The sequence below is a fragment of the Cololabis saira genome, chromosome 8 (assembly GCF_033807715.1).
Source record: "Cololabis saira isolate AMF1-May2022 chromosome 8, fColSai1.1, whole genome shotgun sequence".
NCBI lineage: Eukaryota > Metazoa > Chordata > Actinopteri > Beloniformes > Belonidae > Cololabis > Cololabis saira.
This window is the reverse complement of record NC_084594.1, coordinates 12,615,077-12,629,802: the sequence shown is the minus strand read 5'-3', so window position 1 is coordinate 12,629,802 and position 14,726 is coordinate 12,615,077.

Sequence of the window (14,726 nt, the reverse complement as noted above, 5' to 3'; positions counted from 1 at the left end):
GCCAACCGGGGCGCCAGATGGGGTGGGGAGGATCCGGCCGGAATAACGTGATCCTTCCACGCGCTACGTTCGGCCGGAGAAACCCCACCCTGTCTGGTGAAAAGATGCGGCCTGCTCACTCCTCAGGCTAAGGAGGAGACCTGAGCTCAGTGCAGGGCCCTCCCGGGGTTGGTAGAGGATGGCAATGCCCAGGAGCACTGGGTGATAAAATGGGGAAAAAACTGGGATACAAATATATATATAAAAAAAAAAAAAAAAAGATTTAGTTCAATTGAATTCAGTTAAACTCCAGAGCTGTCATGATTAAGCAGTAAAAATGAAAAAACTGGTTGTAATAATAATGGAAAATGTATATTGGTTACTCTGAGATCATTATGAGTACATTCAGTTCACACCAGTATTGTGTTCGTGCAGTTTGGGTTTAGAGGTCTCACAAAGCTGCAAAATCTTGGTTTCTTCTTAGCCAAATGGACAAATCTTTATTATTTATTCTTTTTATTTCAGGTTTACTTGGATAGTACAGTTAGATAGTGGTTAAATTGTATTTATACTGGGTTATTGCATACCTTTTTCACAACACTTAGACCCCTGGGTTGCTTTGAGTGTGCTATAAACAGGTTGATGGTCCATTGTATAGTTGACAGCCAGCTGCCTAACGTTTTTTTTTTTTTTTACTGATCCAGAATTTACTCAAACAATACCCCCCAAAAAACCATGATTGATGACCTTAAAGTTTACAATGCTCCATCAAATTTAACATCTACAGTCAGGAAATCATTTGGGTTTTATGGTAAGGATATGTGACGTCTCTGGAGTAGACAGCATTCAGACAGCAGCAGCATTCAGTGCAGCGTTAGAACAACAAATCTGACCCCTCACCTGGAGATGAGGCCCAGTGAAAGCTACATGGAATTCATAGATAATAACATCATAAAAACTAAATAAATAAATGAAAACACTGAAGATAAAGACAAGGACATTAAATGTATTTCCCAGTCAACTTTGTCACAACTCTCCAAGGTCAAAAATAATTACATCATATATTTCTCAATTTATTGCTAAAGGTTTACGACCTCACACTGTGGTTTAACGTGACAGCTTGCACGATATGTCACATGTACAGTATTAGATCCAGCATACAATATACGAAGTAGACAGTACAAATATTTTCCAGAGTGCTGAATCAAAGTAAAGAATGAATTCAGAAATGAACTCAAATACAGAGAAAGTGGCATTATAACAACCAGCGCCTGAATCTTATGTGGAACAGACTCCCGTGCTTTTGTCACAGAGCGATCCATATGTCTAAACTGGAGTTGAAGAGCCAAGAAAAATTTTACTGGAACATTGCTGATAAAGAGTCCTGCTAAATGATAATGGCAGAAACGTGACTGTAGCTGGAGTGGGTGCAACGATAAACCCTTACCTTGCATGCTTTGTCCGGATATTAATATGTACAGTTTTTGCATTATGGGGGAAAGCTAAGCAGTTACACTCAGATAGAGGTAACATTATTGGAGCTTGTTCTTAAAAAAAAGAGAAAGAATGTGAAAAAACACAATGATCTACAGTAAAAGAAATATCCTAAAGTACATTCTCCAAAATAGTTGCACATGGGGTTTCTCCTGACACATAATACAACGCAAATACTTGACTCGTTACTGCAAGCCAAACGCACTGGCCTGTCTCATGAAGTCCTTTGTACCTTGGAGGCAGAGGCGTCTGTCATAAATAATGCTAGATGATTAGTCCCTGTTACCGCTGATCACCCGTCACCCCTGCCGTTGACACCTGCTATGCTTGTAACACAAAAGCCTGGTCTACCTGCTCCAGCTGGATATTTCAGTGACATGGATTATTACAAATGTCAGTGGAGATGAGTGCAGGCACAGGCCAATGAGTTTTGGACCAGCTGGAGAAAAGAATACCTCTACATTCTTCAACAGAGGCACAACTATGGAGCCAAATCAAGGCCAAAGGTTTTGCTAATTTGAAAATAAAATTTAAACCTGAAAATTCTTTTTTACAGTTTACATTTTTTTTTCAGTATCAGATCTTTTTTTCAGTTTCAGAACTTTTTTTTCAGTTTCAAATCTTTTTTTTCAGATTCACTTCTTTTTTTCAGTTTCACATGTTTTTTTTTCAGTTTCAAATTTTTTTTTCAGTTTCAGATTTTTGGCCCCGATCTGGCGTAGGGGGCGTGGCATCAACTGAAAGGGGCGTGGCATCATGAGTGACAGCATAACAGAGAATGCGGGGGACGTTCCTCAGTCATGTTGCCTTCAGGAAACGTAGGTTGCAGAAGTTATCAGTAGAAGTACAGTATGATTCAACACTGTATACACCATATTCACGTGATTGGCAGTGGAAAAAACTGATATTAGTGACACATTTCTGTTTAAAAAGCTGTTTTAGACCGTACTTGGCACCAATCGCAGTATAAAAGCAATAAACTATGCCAGGCTGTACAGTTCAACAGCCACACTTTAAAGTTTGACATTTCCCACTTCCACATACTACCGTGAACGCATTTCATTATCGTTTGCGATGGCGTCCGCTCCGCCAGGACAAGCCGCTTTTCTTGAGCAGCACTGAGGGGAGGGGAGGAGGGGTAGCCGGGCTCCCGTCCCGTCTTCGCACAGGGTGTCTTGATGATTTGTAATCACAGGCTGAGCCTACCGTTAGTTCTTAAACTGTAAAAAGTGGGGGGGACAAAAACATGAGTTTGAAAAGTTGGGGGGGACATGTCCCCCCTGTTCCCAGTGGAAATTGCGCCCTTGCGCCTCACACTGTTTTATTTTCACTCGCTTTATTTAATACTATTTATATACTATTTATATACTATTTATAATTTTACTGTGACCACCAAATAATGTAGTTTTCCTGTCCTCCACCTCATCCACAACATCTCGTTCCCAGTCTCGTGAAATTTAGTGGCACGGTGGCTCGACACGTCTCATCATGCATCTCATTCACCCTGACGCCCAAACAGGCTGCAGGAAGCCGCTGCGCATGCTCAGCAGGCTCATTCATATGCAAATACCACTTTGCATTGCCCATTTATGGTAAAAAAGTGGGCGTGTAGAGGGCGGGATATGAGCCGAATTCAGCTGCGCAACCTTCCAGCTGAACTGTGATTTGTAAAGCGAACATTGCGTGCAAGCGTGCGTGCACAGGGTTTTATAAATCCGGATTTTTTTTTTACACCCGCCATTTTTGGCTTTTGGCTTTACGTGCACTTTTAGTATGGATCCTGCGGACTCTTTTATAAATGAGGCCCCAGGACAGTTGGTGTTGCCAAAACAAGTGCAACATGCAATGTGTATGTTTATATATTTATAGCCATTCAAAAAATCATCCAATTTATGTATGTATGTGCATGGTGTGTTGGGGCGTCAGTTCAAGTATTTATGAAGTACATAAAAGAGAAAAATGAAAAGAGAAAATAATTGAATGACAAGGGAATAATGTTCTGTTTGTTTACAATTTGTTCAACAGCTTAGCTGTGTTGACTGCGCTTAAGAGCAAATTATGCATTCAGTTCAATAGGGTAAATGCAGGGTACACGGCACTGCTTTCAAATTGTTGCTTACAGGTCACAGCTTTTTTTTTTACTAAAATGTTGGACCTTTCTGACTGTGGTCTGATTCCCACTTGGAGTTGGCTGAAGCACTTTTGAATAAAATAGGTTTATTTGCTTGTCTGTATAAAATGTAACCTTTTTAAACACATTTCACCATACCACCTTGCTTAGTGTTGCAAAAAAAAACATGGTGCCACTTAACTTATGGTAAGTATAACTTAAATGTACCGTTCTGTGAAGAGCACTTCATGGAATGGTCCAGTGCAATCTGAATAATTCCAAAGACAGTCCTTGAAAACGAAATAAATTCTACTCTTCAGGGTAAGGTGACAATGAGATGGTGGCATATTCACAATGAATCTGTTACAAGTTCACCATTATAATGCTGAATAAATTCCTCTACGGCGTTAAACACTGGTGGTCATGATCCAATGATTCTGTCTCTTCTTTATAGGAGCTATAGTTAAATGAAGTCATTGGAGGTGCTGTAAGGAATGCCTTCAGAAATGAATGTTTAATTGTTTATTTTTATCCACCCATCCATTCTTTATGAAAATGTATCCTTATTTAGGGTCATGGGGTCTGCTGGAGCCTATCCAAGCTCTCTGTAGTAGGAGATACATCCTGGACAGGTCAGCAGTTCATGGCAGGGGCACATATAAAGGCATGAACAACCACACACACACACGCGCACGCGCACGCGCACACGCACACGCACACGCACACGCACACGCACACGCACACGCACACGCACACACACACACACACACACACACACACACACACACACACACACACACACACACACACACACACACAATTCAAAATGACTAGTTACCATACAATACATACTTTTGCACCATGGGAGCTTGAGAAAACATATGCAAGCAGAGCGAGAAAATGCAAACTCTACAAAGAAAAGCCAGTCAGAATTCAACGTGCCTTCTGTGAGGCAACTGGCACGTGAACAAGAACGGACTCAATTGTAGAACTCAAATCAAGTTACTGGAGCGATGCGGGATGAATGTTTGAGTCCAGAGATGGGTGAAAGAGTCTTTTGTAGTGCAGCCACCTCACAGCTAGAAGGTCCTTGGTTCAAGTCTCAGCAGGACGCCTGTGACCTGGGGTCAGACTCAGAAAGAAAGACACCTCTGCAGCAGGCCAGGACCATGACAGCAACAGCAAGTCTTTTAGGTACTCATGCACACCAAGAACTGGACATCTTGGTGAACAAACCAAATATATTCTGTGGATTTAGGCAGCATCATATCCTTCTCTCCTCCTGACTTGAGGAGACTTGACGAGATCAGGGATATGTGGGGGCTATACTATCCTTTCCAGGACTTCTTGATCTTTTTAAGGCTTAAGATGGTTCCTAATGACAATGGGCAAATGTTTGGAGTTGTTTTCTTGTTCAAAAATACATTTGGTGCCAATCAAATGCCTCACTGAAGATTTTGCATCATAGATAAGCATCTGCCTGTATTTCACAACATTGAGGACACAGGGTTATTCATGGCCAAATCCACAACTACATTTGCAGAAATGCACTCTCAAACGTACAAGGAACCTCCTCCATGCTTCAGTGTAGCAGACAGTCATTGTTTTACCACTCTCCAGCTCTTTTGTGAACAAACTGCACTCTGCTACAGACAAATATTTCAAATATTGTCTCATCAGTGCATAGTCCATGCTGCAATTTTTGTTTTTGTCTCCCATGTTTCTGTTCATATTTGAGTTGTTTGGCCTTGTTTCTACATTGTCGGTAAGGTGTTTTGTTTTGCTGTAATTCTCACATGAAGACAAATTCACATCAGACTTTTCCAGGCAGTACATGGGTGAACTAGCATCCACTAGTTTCTGACACTTTTCAGCTGATTGCACTGCTGAACATCTTCCAGTTTTAAAGGGAACCATAAGGTGTTTTTAGATGCGATCCTGGATGATGAATGCATGTTGAACTCATGTTGGGTAATATTAACACACAGTGTTCTTTATCACCTTGTGCCTGAAGGCGAGTTGAGGGGAGGGAAGGCGAGTCGGGAGGCATTATCCGCAAAACACGACGTAACCTGTGTGGGCGTGTAGAATGATGTATTGACCCCACATCAGCAGGATTTATGCACCTACAGACAGGTGTCATTTTTAAAATGAGGATGGATGGACATCGGGATGAGCGTTTTTTGGCCGGGTTTTGTTCTTGAAAAGCCCCAGTTGTTCCGACAACAACGGACCATGTAGTTCGGGACATATGCTGGTTTATGGCGTCCTCAGCTCCTCGGCTGAGTAGCTCACGGGTCTCCTTGCCCTACCTGTGACTTCCTAGTGCTGCTTTTACCCTCATCAGCTGTTTCCTGTAATAATAATAAATAAAATTTTAAAAAAAAACCTCCCCTGGTGGGTTGTGTGTACTGAGGTTACGTGATCAACAAATCCCTCCCACGACCCGCCACCCTGCGTGAGTTCTGTTTACATTAGACCTGACCCGCGGTTAAGAGTACCCTCAGAGGCGAAATATTCGTGGGGCAGCTTGACACGCCACCCCACGCAAGTCAATGTAAAATGACGCTATATCCGCGTGTTAAACGCGGGACATCCGCCAATGTAAAAGGGGCTATAATGTGTCTTTAATGTGCTGATATACTAAGCTATGGTCCCTTAATGTTGCCTGTTTCTTTGTGTTTCTTGAAAAGAGCTTGAACAGCACATCTTGGCATCCTCATTTGAATGAAATATTTGGCTGGGAGAGACCTTGCTGATTCAGTCTAACTATCTAGTGTCTCGTTCCTTTCTTGCTGTGGTGTGACCGAGCTGTCACCTGACACTGTTGTCAACAGTCTCACCTTGGTAGCAGATTGAGTGTTTCTCAGCCCTAAAACCTTACAACTACTCACCTGAGTTTTAAGATCCTAAACAATTTATTCCAAACATATTTTAACGCACCTCATGGGTATAATTGATTAATCATACACTTGACAAAGATCTCTTTGATCTTAGAGTTTGATGTGTGGAAGTGTGATTTCTGGAAAATAATGAATGTTTTACATAATCTAAGAAAAAAACATTTTGAATAGTATGTTCTGCATAAATTGACTTTGAAAGTATTGGGTACATAACATTTTCATGTTACAGTGCTCTGTTTTCACATAAAAAGTCTGAAGGTACAAGGAAAAAAAAATCTCTGCTCCTCCTGATATTTATAATTATATATATATATATATATATATATATATATATATATTTGTAAAAAAAAAATCATTCAGTTGGGACCATCATTTTAAGCTTGTTTACCTCAGTGCCTGTGCATGTCAGACTATTCCAGAGCTGTAGGATGGACTTTTGTAGAGTGGAGCAGTGAAAGAGGCCACTATTGAACACTCCTGTCATTATTGATCACTGCTGTCTGTCTGACTACTGAGCTGAAAGCTCCACTATGTAGTGGATGTGTGCATCATGTGTGGCATAGGTCACAAAGAAATAACTGCTATTTCTAGAAGCCTGTGTGCTCCTTCATGCTGCTGCTTTCATACATACCCGATACATATTTAAATGGAGTATATTCAGATAAGGCATAATCGTATGTAAACCTATACCTCTATACATTATTGGTTTACACATCTGTTAATTATTGCTATTGGTTTGTGATTATTGGCTCGCAAAATACACACTACAAGTTGAGATTGTATTTGTTCTGTGCCACAAGTGTAATTATGCTCCAGATGCAGGAAAACTGCACCTAATTACACTCGGTCTTGTTCTTATGCTTGCTCCAGATATTTTTGATCCATCAATCAAATGACAAATGTACTTCAGTTACCGCCTTTACTCAGAAACCTTGAAGTCATGAGTGCACAATTAAAAGAAAAAAAATGCAGCTCGTTCACTGGTTCAAATGAAAAATGTAGATTTGTATTGAACTGTATTTTCATCAGTTCTGAATATACTGCTTGTGTCCATGCATGCACAAAGAACAGACTGTGCTGTTATCCACCTAACAAGGCATGGTAATTTTGTAGCTGGGGCTCAGGCCTTTGGTCAATATTATTCCATCAATAATATGCCAAGTTACTAATTTAAAAAAAAAATGAAATGCTTTCATGAAAAGTACAAACATTTTTAAAAGAAACAATAGATTTTTTTTGTAAATCACGTTTTCTCTTTACTGATCCTTAAAAGCCATGTGCAGTTTTGTGTTATTTCTCATCTATCCACTCATACAAATACATGTGTAATGTTCCTTATACTGTTTACTATATATTGCATATCCATATCCTTTCTTAGTATTGTAAATATACTATATACCGCTTATATGCAGTATAAGGTGGTCGGGGTTGGTTTTATAATTTAATTCATTACATTATCAGTACCTTTTCTCTGCGGTCACTCATCTCTGCGTTTGGGCATATTTTAGCCAAAGTCAGGCTCAGGAGATTGAACTGCCGACCTTCTGGTTAAAGGACCATCTATCAGCCCGCCCATTAATGCTAATACTGTAAGTTAGAAAAACTTGGGTGTTTGATAAAAGCTTGGACTGATAAATAATCACTACTATGGTGAAGACATTTTCACATTGGACTAAATCTTGATTGTATTTTCTTTCACTTCAAGGCAAGGCACGTTTATTAGTAAAGCAAATTTCAGCAACAAGGCCATTCAAGGTGCTTTACATAATAAATATGAAACGTGAAGAAGAGAGATGAAAAAAAAAGTTACACTGCAGTGGCAGAATAAAGAAAAGTTAGACTTAAACTAGAGTTACAATTGAGTACTAAAATTAACATTGTTTAAAGTTAAATTGAGAATCAAAGCCAGCTGTAAACAAATTCATTTTTAACCTTGACTGAAAGGAACCGAGGGTTTCAGATAAAACATTTATGTTAGTTGGTATAGGTGGGCTTATTTGTGCAGTGTGAAAGATGCTCTGTAGATACAATAGTATTTAATTGTCTTTCAGAATACTGTACAGTATACCGTACCATACATTGCACATCACAAGATGTTGTTGCACTCACTCAGAAAAGTGCAAAAATTACACAGATATTGCGTTTTAATAATATAAAATGACAACGAAGAAGTATGCAACCCTTCTGTCTACAATATAAATCAGTCTCTGAAACAGTTCGATGTGTACGTGAACATTTTTCTTTGTAAGAAAATGAGGCCATTATTGTAAGTTCAGCAGTTCTAATGCATGTGGAAGATGATTGTACAAACATGACTTGTTTGGAAGGGTTGCCAAGAGAAAACCCTTTCTCTCTATAATAAACATGGTAGCATGACTTAGTTTCATCAATACAAACATTTTAATTATGTATACCATAGCATTTCTGAAACAATGTCCTTTAGATGGACATGACCAAAATACAGTTGTTTAGCCAATACAGAGCAGCAAACAGAGCAAATCATCACAAACACCTCATGCCAACTGCTAATCACTGAACTGGAGGGTTTTCTACATGTTTTGCAGCAACAAGACCTGGACACCTTGTATTCATTAGGTTAATCATAACCTCCTGTAGTCAAAACTCTTTAGAATCAAATATGAAGTTTAGTCAAAATTGGGTAATGCAACAGAACAATGACTCCAGATAAACAAGCAAATATACCAAAAATTAACTGAAAAAGAAAGAATCAATATATTGCCATGGCCCAGGCAACTCTAGGCCTTACACTTATTAACATAAACTGCTGCCCAAGCAAGACAGCAGGAGCCAAACTTCTGCACATCACTTTGGAATGGATGTTTTCTTATTAGCTTAGTGAGAATGAAATGTAAATGTAATTTAACAATTTAGTTCCTTCTTCAGTGTGCATTGCTAAAAAAAATATTAAAGGAACAATTTGAAAACAAATCAGTTCTCAATTAGCGTGTAACAGAAAAAAAATTACAGTTTGGTACGTACCTTGGTTCGGTTAATTTTTGCTACAGTAAGGTAACGAAACACAAAACATAAAAATTGTTTTTCATTTAATATTCACATTTTCTAATACAAATGTAACATTAAAAATAAATATTAAAAAAAAAGGAATAAAAAATAGAATACTGCTTAAATCTATTACTAAGTCCTCTAATAAATAAGATATTCTCAAATAAAACAAAATATAAAACGTGTTTAAAACGTGGTGTCAACAACTGAGTATAGGCATATTTTCACCAGCAGGAGTTCAGGGTAAATCTGTCGGAAAGGAACCTTTACAGGGCCGATCGTCTCCTCGGCCCATTCAGCTGGCGTGTTTCCCCTACACTTTAGTGCCACACAAGAACCTTTGACTGAAAAACCAGTTCGCAAACGGCCAGCAGAAGACTGATAAGAAAGAGAAACATGTAAACAACAGATGCCACTGAAAAAATGACTAAAAGAAGAACTGTCTGATACTGATTGCTCAGCCTTATGGGTAATGAAGTCCTGACAACACACACAGTTTTATCATCTAAAATCAACCCACATGTAATGCAATAGTAAATAGAAAGTAAGATTCAAACTAAAATGCTTTCATCCTAATGGTGTCGTTGTAGAGCCTGTAGAGTCCTATTCTTCCCTCCATGGATACACAGACTTAAACCGATCCACCACCAAACCGCTGAAGGATCTCACAGGCAGCATAATGTTCTCCACAGCTTCCCCAGACCCCTTCACATCACTCACATATGCTCAGGGTGAACATATTCTCATCAGTAAAAAGCACAGGGTGCCAGTGGAGGACATGCTAATTTTGGTGCTCTGGTAAATGCCAATCAAGCTCCATGGTGCCGGGCAGTCAGCACCGGCACTCTGCAGGGAGACACAGCAAACACTCGGGAATTATTGATGTGCCATCCTGGAGAACTTGGACTGCCTGTGCAATCTGTGTAGGGTCCAGGTATCACGCTACCAGCAGTCACTGATCATAGCCAAATGCAAAACTAGTTAAAGCAGTCAGAAAAGATGCCATAGGAAAAATGTCAGTGGCTAATCCTTTTTTAGGGATTCTCTCATTGCTGCTCTGCTAGTGCACCTGTTGTTAATTTGATTAACAGCAAAGCAGATGCATTTGATTAACAACCCCTCTGCTACTTAACTGGCCACATCAATATCCCATAAGTTTAATGGGCTTGATACTGTAGTCTGAATAAAAAGTATTTTGTATTTTTTTCTAAGTAGTATAATAAGGTTGGCTCTTCTACCATTTAGACACGTACTTGTAAAAAATGACTTTTATTTAATTTTCAGGGAGTTTTTGGAGGCCAGAAAGCCCACAGTAGAAGATCTACGATCTTGTAAATTGATGTAAGCAAGCAGAAACACTGTAATGTTCTGTGTACATTGTAAATTGTTGTACAGAAGTAGGGCAATTACTAGAAATAAAGTGTTATTTTGTGGTTTGTCCTCTGTTTGTATTGGTCTGCTTTACAAAATATATTTTAGTCCACTGCATCAAAAGCTGTACAAATATTGATGACAGCGAGGCCTTAAAGGGGACCTATTATGAAAAACAAGTTTTTTCTTGCTTTAACATATATAAAGTGGTCTCCCCTCAGCCTGCCAACTCAGAGAAGGAGGAAAGCAACCAAATTCTGCAGTGTCTGTACAGCCGCCCGGATGAGCCATCCAGTGTGATGTGGATCTACGAGCCGTTCAGATTCTGCTCCCTTTCTTTACGTAACCGAAAAGGCGATTTACATAGGTTGGCCTCCGATGTGTGAAACCACGCCCACAATTAACTCCGCCGGCCGGAGCTTCCGCCATTTTTTCGTGTATCGCGTCATTCAGGCAGCCAATCAGCACAGTGCCTCATTATCATAGCCTCCCCGCCCACTCAGAATCCCGCATAGATAATGAGGTTAGAGATTGGGATGATGAAGACATCGCTCAGAGGCTGAATTTCTCATTTATTTAGCAAAAACAATCAAAAGCTTGTTTTTAAGACATTCATGGCCTGTTTAAAATAGGTATTAGATGCCATAATAGGTCCCCTTTAAGTAATAGTCTTTTTTTTTGTAATATAAAATAGAGACCCACACATTTTAAATGCGTGGTGGAATGTGTATGGCTCCATTAATGCTGAAAAGTACATACAGGTTTTTCAGAAACATCTGCTCCCATCCAGATAATGTCTCTTGGGGGATGGGCTTTCATATTTCTGCAAGACAATGCTAAACTCCATACTGCATCCATCACAACAGCATGGATTCACCTGAAGTCCAGGTGCTAAACTAGCCTTCTTGCAGTCCAGGCCTTCCATCAATAGAAAACATTTGTTACATCATGTAATGAAAAATCCAGCAACGGAAGCCTCGGGCTATTGAGCATCTAGAATTCTGCATCAGAGAAGAATGGGACAACATTCTTCTCCCAAAACTGTAGCAACTGGCCTCCTCACTTACTAGTCATTTACAGACAGTTGTAGAAGGGGGAATGCTACACAATGATAAACGTTTTCCTGTTCCAAATTTCTTGAGATGTGTAGCTGCCATCAAATTCAAAATGAGCTAATATTTCAATGAAATTGAAAAATGTTTCAGATTAAACATTGGATACCGTATGTTGTTTATGTTCTCCTCCTGGTGCGGCGCATCTAACCTAGATTGCGTGCGCGAGAGGAGGGGGCCAACGTAGGCGGTGGAAGGAGGGTTAAGGGGTCTGTGTTTATAGCTGTGTGCATGTGTGTGTGCATGTTGTGTGGTAAGTAGGTCTTTGAACTCTGTTTCAGTTCTTTAATTTAAAGACTTTGATAGCGATCAGATGTTATCAGTCTGCCTCTGCATAGTTCTGATTCAGTTCCAGAGGTGTCATATGGGGAAAGGGGACGGCTAATGGGAGCCGAGTGTCTTGTTAGCATAATATCCAAGGGGAGATTGAGGTTCCTGGGAGCCAGATTCAGATACCAACAATTGTCTTGGGTCAGGCCGTCTGCCTTAGAAGTCTCTCTGGTACATCTCAAAACAGCCGAACTTGGGGTCAATTTTCGTCAGGCCGAACTTTCAACTTCCCCAAGATCTTTTCCACGAGTTCGAGAACCGCAGATAACCTGCGATTCTGTTTGAAAATCACATCTAATTTGCGATTTTGTTCACACAGAGCCTGAGTCTGAGTGTTGATAGTACGACATATTCCATCACACATGCCAGGCAGCCTTGAAAGGGCCAGAATATCTCCTGTCATTTTTTGAATTTGTCGATATGCCAGGTTACCGACAACTCAAAAAAGAAAACAACATGCCGAACCGACAGTATGGACAGACACAGGACTCTCCACTTCTGCCAGGAGTCCATCGTGTATTGAGCTGCAAATGTACGGAGCCAAATCAAGGCCAAACGTTTTGCTAATTTGAAAATAAAATTTGAACCTGAAAATTATTTTTTACAGTTTCAATATTTTTTTTCAGTATCAGATCTTTTCTTCAGTTTCAGAACTTTTTATTTCAGTTTCAAATCTTTTTTTTCAGTTTCAGATCTTTTTTTTCAGTTTCAGACTTTTGGCCCCGATCTGGCGTGGGGGGCGTGGCATCAACTGAGAGGGGCGTGGTATCATGAGTGACAGCAGAACAGAGAAGGCAGGGGACGTCATGTTGCCTTCAAGAAACGTAGGTTGCAGAAGTTATCAGTAGAAGTATGATTCAACACTGTAAATACACTATATTCACGTGATTGGCAGTGGAAAAAACTGATATTAGTGACACATTTCTGTTTAAAAAGCTGTTTTAGACCGTACTTGGCACCAATCGCAGTATAAAAGCAATAAACTATGCCAGACTGTACAGTTCAACAGCCACACTTTAAAGTTTGACATTTCCCACTTCCACATACTACCAAGTACGGTCTATTTTAAACAGAAATGTGTCACTAGTATCAGTTTTTTCCACTGCCAATCACGTGAATATGGTGTATATACAGTGTTGAATCATACTTTTACTGATATATTCTGCAACCTACGTTTCCTGAAGGCAACATGACTGAGGAACGTCCCCCGCCTTCTCTGTTCTGCTGTCACTCATGATGCCACGCCCCTCTCAGTTGATGCCACGCCCCCCACGCCAGATCGGGGCCAAAAGTCTGAAACTGAAAAATAAAATTTGAAACTGAAAAAAAAGAAGTGAAACTGAAAAAAAAGATGTGAAACTGAAAAAAAAGATCTGAAACTGAAATAAAGAATTTTCAGGTTCAAATTTTATTTTCAAATTAGCAAAACCTTTGGCCTTGATTTGGCTCCATACAAATGTCCCATCGGGGCTGTCCTCTGTGCTGTATTCTCATTGATAAAATTTAGCCCATTGCATTGAGAGACAAGCTAACCAATTCCATGATTTCAAAAATTTTGGAGGACATGCGAAGAGAGGCTACAAAATACATTAACAAGACAGTATAAGACATAGTACAGCAGCAGGACTGATAGGGAGGGAGAAGAGAAGCGTCCACCTTCGCCAAGAGAAAGACGAAGAAATCATTGCTCATTGTACAACAGCATCGAGCTTCATTCCAACTAGTTCCAGGACCTAACACAATTGGAGATGAATTTCTTTTTTGAATGAAAATTAGTGGTTAGCACTGTTGCCTCACAGCAAGAAGGTTCCTAGTTCGACTCCTGAGCCCGGCGGGAGACTTTCTGTGTGGACTTTGCATGTTCTCCTCGTGCTTGCGTGGCTACTAGGCATGCTAGGCTAATTGATAATTCTTTTTTTTTTTTTTTTTTTTTTTAATATTTTTATCCCGGTTTTTTCCCCATTTTATCATCCAGTGCTCCTACCTAACAGTCCTGGGCATTGCTCCCTCTACCAACCCTGGGAGGGCCCTGCACTGAGCTCAGGTCTCCTCCTTAACCTGAGGAGTGAGCAGGCCGCATCTTTTCACCAGACAGGGTGGGGCTTCTCCAGCCGGACGTAGCGCGTGGAAGGATCACGTTATTCCGGCCGGATCCTCCCCACCCCATCTGGCGCCCCAGTTGGCCAGAGGGGGCATGTATAGCCAAGGGCGTAACCATGGTATAGACATTGGGGGGGTCCAAATGAGAGCCCTCCCCCAGAATTTTTTTTTAAAGGTGCATTTCCCACATTTCTATGATTTTTATTTATTGACCATCTGAAATCACATTTAAAGGAATAGTCTGCAATTTCTCTGAGATAGTGGCGAATAGGATAGCTTTCAGTGGGGAAAAATTACATACTT